Raw genomic sequence first — 6912 nt, forward strand, 5'->3', positions numbered from 1 at the left:
ATTTAATGTACTTCACATGACAGTAATAATGAAACAACTGTGAATACAATTTAGTCATGTGAAATAAGCTTTAAATGTTGTAGGCCTACATAATGTGACCTTATTAACCTCGAGGTCATGTTTATCATGAGATTTAATAGATCACACTGTAATCATTTGATATGAGAAGTCATTAATTCTGATGTGGTATTTGTTGTCCATGTAATACATCTAAGCAGCACACGTTGATCTGAATATAATCCCGTAGACAGAAGTGTAATATAATTCAAGTGCATGGCTGTTTGAATCAACGCAAAAAAAAAACAAAACAAAAAAAAACAAAAGAAAGTGAATAAGCACTAAGGAAAGCAAAAGGAACAAATGTTTAATGCACTATGTTGTAGATAATAATTGTTTATACACGTGCGCACAGCACGAACACGCTCACGCACACACATACACACCCAACTGACGCATATCTACAAACACACACACACATGATTTATTTAGGCAGTTGTAAGTAAATGTGTGGCCTAGTGGTTAGAGCAGCGGACTCGCGGTCGAGGGATCGTGGGTTCGAATCTCAGACCGGGCGATGTGTGTGTTTATGAGCGAAACACCTAAGATCCATGCGGCTCCGGCAGAAGGTAGTGGCGAACTTCTACTGACTCTTTCGCCACAACTTCCTCTCACTCTTTCCTCCTGCATTCATCATGCAGCTCACCTGCGACGGACCGGCGTCCCGTCCAGGTGGGGAACCTATACGTCAAGGAAACCGGGAAAACGGCCCTATGAGCCAGGCATGGCTTGAGAAGGAACAAACAAGTAAATGTGTACTAAAAAGGAGAACTATAACTATCATTAAATATGACTGAGTGTGTTATAAACCTATTTCTTTATTACCCACAAGGAGCTAAACACAGAGGGGACAAACAAGGACAGACATAGGTATTAAGTCGATTACATCGACCCCAGTGCGTAACTGGTACTTAATTTATCGACCCCGAAAGGATGAAAGGCAAAGTCGACCTCGGCGGAATTTGAACTCACAACGTAACGCAGACGAAATACCGCTAAGCATTTCGCCCGGCGTGCTAACGTTTCTGCCAGCTCGCCGCCTTCGCGTGTGTTTATATAATGGGCAGGAGTACGCCAACAAGGCGTATAACAGATACAGATTAGTGCAGAGACCAGATCAAAAACCTAGAATCCTACGGCAAACGACTGGAGTGTGTTATAAACCGCTACATTGCTAGAAATAAGAGATCTAGTTTTTTCATTCGCAAAATATGCATTTTTAAAAGACAGTAAAAAAATCTGTAAATCGACTATAATAATGTAACTTTCCAGTCTCATTGTTTTGATCGTATGATGTGGAGATAAAAATTGGAGAGAAAAGTTATAGAGATTTAAAAATTGAAAAAACTGTATATTTTTAGCCAATAGCGAGACAGAAATTTTCTGTGTTTAGGATCGGTGTCGACTTTAAGATTGTACCCTGTAAAATTTAGAGTTTAGTATCTGACCTCTTCATTGTAGGTCTCTAAATAAACAGATATGCCTAATAAAATCGACATGTATCATCTTACTGTTTCTTTTGTTTCTTCATTGATTGTATGGTTTTATTATTTTTTTGAAATTTGTACTATTAATATATTTGCATATGTTTACTTCATGCAGATATCAGTATTATGATAAGCTGTCATGTATTTGGGTACATCATTAATATATAAGTGCATGTGTGTGTTTGTGTGTGTGTTAAAAGGGGGGCGTCTGTCTCAAAAACTTCAAAGTTGAGTAAAGTTTTCATGCTTGTATTTGTAAACTACGAAAAAAATAATATCTCTCAACAAAGAATTTGTCCGAAAAAAAAAAGAATGCCTGTATCTTATATGTTTTTGCGATAATATTCTTAATTAGCAACGCACCTTTTATCATTAATGTTGAATTACTGATTATATTCACACTAATTAATGTTGGGAGAAATCACCTTAATTTGCAATAAAAATACTTTTAAAAAATTAGGGTAATAAGAAATGTTTTAAGAACCCAAATGTTGAAAAAGTCGATATGATGTTGGAAGAAGCCTGTGAGCCAGCTCGCCGCCGCCGCCTTTGATCCGGCTCACCGCCGCCTTTGATCCGGCTCACCGCCGCCATTGATCCAGCTCGCCACCTTAATTACAATAAAAGAATAAATGTGACAGAAACATTGTTTGTCTTGTATTGGCACAATAACTCCCCTGAACAGAACAAGCGATAATATGCAATTGATTCTCATTCATCCAGAGGTTTGGCTCTCCGTCGGTTACGACGAGTGTTCTAGTTGAAAGTGTGCACGGAGTGACTAGCAAAATAAGTTGTAGAAAGACAATATAGTTAAGTTACTTTTTAACATATTTCTATAGTCGACTTCGGAAGGATGAATACAAAGTCGACATCTAAATTAGAATTCAAATTCCGAGGTCGTAAAGCCCAAGAAACGCCGTTAAGCACGTTGTAGAGCAGGCTAATGATTCTGTCAGATATAATTTCAATACAGTTTGATGTACGCGTCTGTATAACTGAGTGCACACGTATTTAAAAGATCGTCAGCAAAAGGATGTACGTAAATGCCAGCTGCTTCATCAATTTCTTCATATTTTCAAGGAATCTTTACTCTCGTACAAAGCAAAGCGAAGCGTATTTTCGCATGAATACACACACACACACACACAAACACACACACACACACAACACACACACACCACACACAACACACACACACACACACACACACACACACTGTATAACGTCTCTGTCCCCTTTTACTCTATTTTTCTTATATTTCATTTTGTAAGAATAACCAAGACACGCATAACTGTTTTTGCGATAATTCCCTTTTAATACCAGCCGAGGAAAATAAAAACAACCCTATACACAACAACAAAAGCAACAGCAGCGCCACCAACAAAAGCAAAAACAGCGACAACAACAATAATAACAAAATTACTCAGAGAGCGCAAACCTCCGCCAAGGCAACATTAACGTCCTCTCAACGATTAGCCAGAGATTATTTTTAAAATGAGAATATCTGAAATAAACTCGACTGCTCTCACAAACGAGAATACTAAAAATGAACCCGACCGCTCTCAAAAATTAAGAAAAAAGAAACAGGAAACATAATCCAGAATCCTCGTCCGGTACCGGATCGGTCCCAAAATCTAATCAGTTCGTGCCAGCCACAAGGCCAAAATATCTCGGAAAGTTTTATCCAAATCCATCGAGCGGTTCTTGAGATATCTTGTCCACGGACAAACACGGATGAAAACAATACCTCCGCTTTTGCTAAGTCGGAGGTAATACTAATAACGAAAATAAGGATGTTGACAATCAAGAATGTTAATAGTTTATCTAATAACAATAAGAGACACCCATATATGAATATGACGAGTAATTGGTAGTCGGCAACCAGAGGACATTCAAAAATCAAATGGTTTCATAGATGATCTTGACTTAATGAATATATCTAAAACTGACGACGACGACGACAACAACAACACGAACAACAACAACAGCAGCAGCAGCTGCAATTGTACCAACAACAACAACAACTGTGTCAACAACAATGACACAGAAAACTTAAAATCCATCAAACCTCAACTAAACTCATCTACCTAAGCCGGAAAAAGAAATTGGTATGCCTTGACTATCAACTTAGAAATCAGCACGCGCACACTCAAGTACGCACTTACCCTTTGCACATGAGCACGTCTTGGTACATGCATATATAGATACATACGTACATACATACATACATACATACATACATACATACATATATACATACATACATACACACACATACACACACACACACACATATATATATATATATATACGTATATACATATGTATATACATATGTATATATCTATATATATATCTATATGTATGTATGTATGTATGTATGTAGTATGTATGTATGTATGTATGTATCTCTCTCTCACTCTCTCTCTCTCTCTCTATCTATCTATCTATATATGTATGTATATATAAGAGTGTTGTAGTTCGCTTGAAGCATTGGGTTATCGAAGAATGTAAAAAGAGAGAATATAGACAGCTTCTGATAATGCGTAAAGTTTAATCAAACCTTTACTGAAATATAAGGGTTTTATTAAACTCTTTTCACATTATCAGAAACTGTATATCTTCTATCTTTTTACATTCTGCGATACACACACACACACACACACACACACACATATATATATATATATATATATGCATGGATGTTCCTGTTAACACCGACAGAACGATCCAAGCTAATCGACTAGACATTGTCATTAAAGACAGAAGAAAATACTAGAAGACTAATAGATGTAAGTGTTCCCACTGATAAAAATATATCTGTAATGGAATTTGACAAATTAAATAAATATGAAGACCTGAAAATTGATATGGCATCTCAAAGTGAGAACTATTCCTGTTATTGTCGGTGCTCTTGGTATGATAAGAAAAGGATGTCAGAAATATCTAGATAATATCCCAGGAGAACCATTCTCAGAGAAAGCCAAAAGATTGCGCTGACAATTACTGCCCACATCCTTAGAAAAACCCTATCAAATTAAATGTCTGTGTTGTATTACATGAAGATATATCGCTACTGTCCTACCACTGCCCCCCTTAAGCTTTCAAGCATACTCTAGCATCTCTCATCTTTCACTCGCCCTAGGACGCTGGGTGTGTCTCGACAAGTGAGTGTAACAAAGACTGTACTTGTCCAGAAGAAAGGGTGGGAGATGCTTGATCAGTTACCAGGACTGTATCGAAGCAGGGTAGTATATAAAATATGCCGTGGAGTCACTCATATGCGCAGCTCAGGAACAAGCGTTAAGGACCAATTATATGAAGTGCAGAATAAACAACATTACTGATAGCGACAGATGCAGAATGTGTGGTGAGAGAGGTGAAACGGTATGGCACATTGTTAGCGAATGCGCAAAAGTGGCACAACGCAAATACAAAAGACGCCATGGCACTGTGGCAAGAATGATCCATTGGGAACTCTGTGGAAATCACAGTCTATAAAGAGCAAAGAAATGCTATTGGCAAACCACAGAAGGAGTCACCGAGAATGAAAATTGCAAAATCCTGTGGGATGCAATGATCTAGTGCGATCATCTGACCAGCCAACGGAACCGGACATTGTTGTGATGAATAAAAAACAAAAAAAAAAACATGTATGATAATCGACATAGCATGCCCCGTTGATACAAGGATCAATGTGAAAGAAGAAAGCCACTATGACGACTTAAAGTGGGAAATACGAAGGTTGTGGTCAATGAAGAGAGTAGACGTGATACTAATAGTAATTGGTGCGCTTGAAGTATCAGCACTCAACTACCAAAATGGCTTTAAAAGATCGGTGTAAGTGTGAAGGTAGAACACCTACAAAAATCAACATTGTTTGGAACTGCAAGAATTCTTCACAGGGTTCTTGAAGCATGACCAGTAAAACAAGTGTCACCTTAGACTTCTGGCTGTGGACAACTGACACTTTCCATCATACCCAGCAATATAAGCTGTGAGTTTTAATACAACAACAACAAAAACAACACCAACAACAACAACATTAATAATAATAAATGACCTGCTGCAGTACCATACAGTGGCTCTCATTGCTTCTGATCTTAACTGAATGGAAGTGTTATCATGTACATTGTTTTATCTTGGTATTAAAGATGGGCTACAGCAAATATTCTGCTCGATACCACAGATTTGCTTGTCAGTTGCCTGGCCATAACCAGTATGGTATGTCCCTTGGTGGCTGACAATATGTGCAATTCTGATCATGAGCAGAGGTAGTAGGGAGCATCATAACCATGTGTTGACAGGAATTCTTGGAGTTTGGATAATTCACCTCTGGAAACATGACTGAAAAACATTGGTGAAAGTGCGAAGGTAGAACACGTACATAAATCAGCATTGCATGGAACTGCAAGAATTCTTCGTAAGGTTCTTGAAGCATGACCAGTAAAACGGGGACCTTTTGAGTGGAATGGGCTACTCGACTCGAAGAAAGTTCTAACTGGGCCCCACCTGAAAGATCATGCGTTGTTTATTTTGATATAAGATTACCATGTCACGCGCATATGGTTGTGGTGCATGTACCTGGTGTACCCTTATCACACGGGTAGTCATGATGGCTATACTGGGCTTCGTATATTTTACTCTAGTGGCACTTTGATGGCATGCACTACTCTCCCACTCAACAACAACAACAACAGCAACAACAACAACAACATATCTGTAAGGGAGTTTGACAAACTAAGTAAATGTAAAGACATAGAAATGGAAATACGAACGATATGAAATCTTAAATTTCTCTTCCTGTTATTGCAGGTACCCTAGGTACGATAACAAAGGAGGGATGCTAGATACATTTCGATAACATCCCAGGGGAACCATGTCTTACCGAAATTCATAAGATTGTGCTGACAAGTACTGCCCACATCCTTAGAAAAACCATATCGGTTTTAACATTTTGTGTCGCATCATATGAAGGTATTTTTCTACTGCCCTCGTCAGGTCCCCACACGAAGCTTTCAGTTATATATAACTTTCACTTGCTCTAGGCAAGTGATTGTATAAAACATGCAAATTAAAAGTAAACAACAGTGATAGTAATCCTCCCTCCTATACACACAAGGTTTGAAATTTTGGGGAGGGAGATAGTCGATTACATCGACCCCAGTATTTCACTGGTAATAGATTTACCGACCCCGAAAGGATGAAAGGCAAAGTCAACCTCACCCGAATTTGAACGTGAAAACAGACAAAATACCGCTATTTCGTCCAGCGTGCTAACGATTCTCATTTCTTTATTGCCCACAAGGGGCTAAACATAGAGGGGACAAACAAGGACAGACAAACGGATTAATTCGATTAGATC

Source organism: Octopus sinensis, linkage group LG2 (genome assembly GCF_006345805.1).
Source record: "Octopus sinensis linkage group LG2, ASM634580v1, whole genome shotgun sequence".
In the NCBI taxonomy this organism is placed as follows: domain Eukaryota; kingdom Metazoa; phylum Mollusca; class Cephalopoda; order Octopoda; family Octopodidae; genus Octopus; species Octopus sinensis.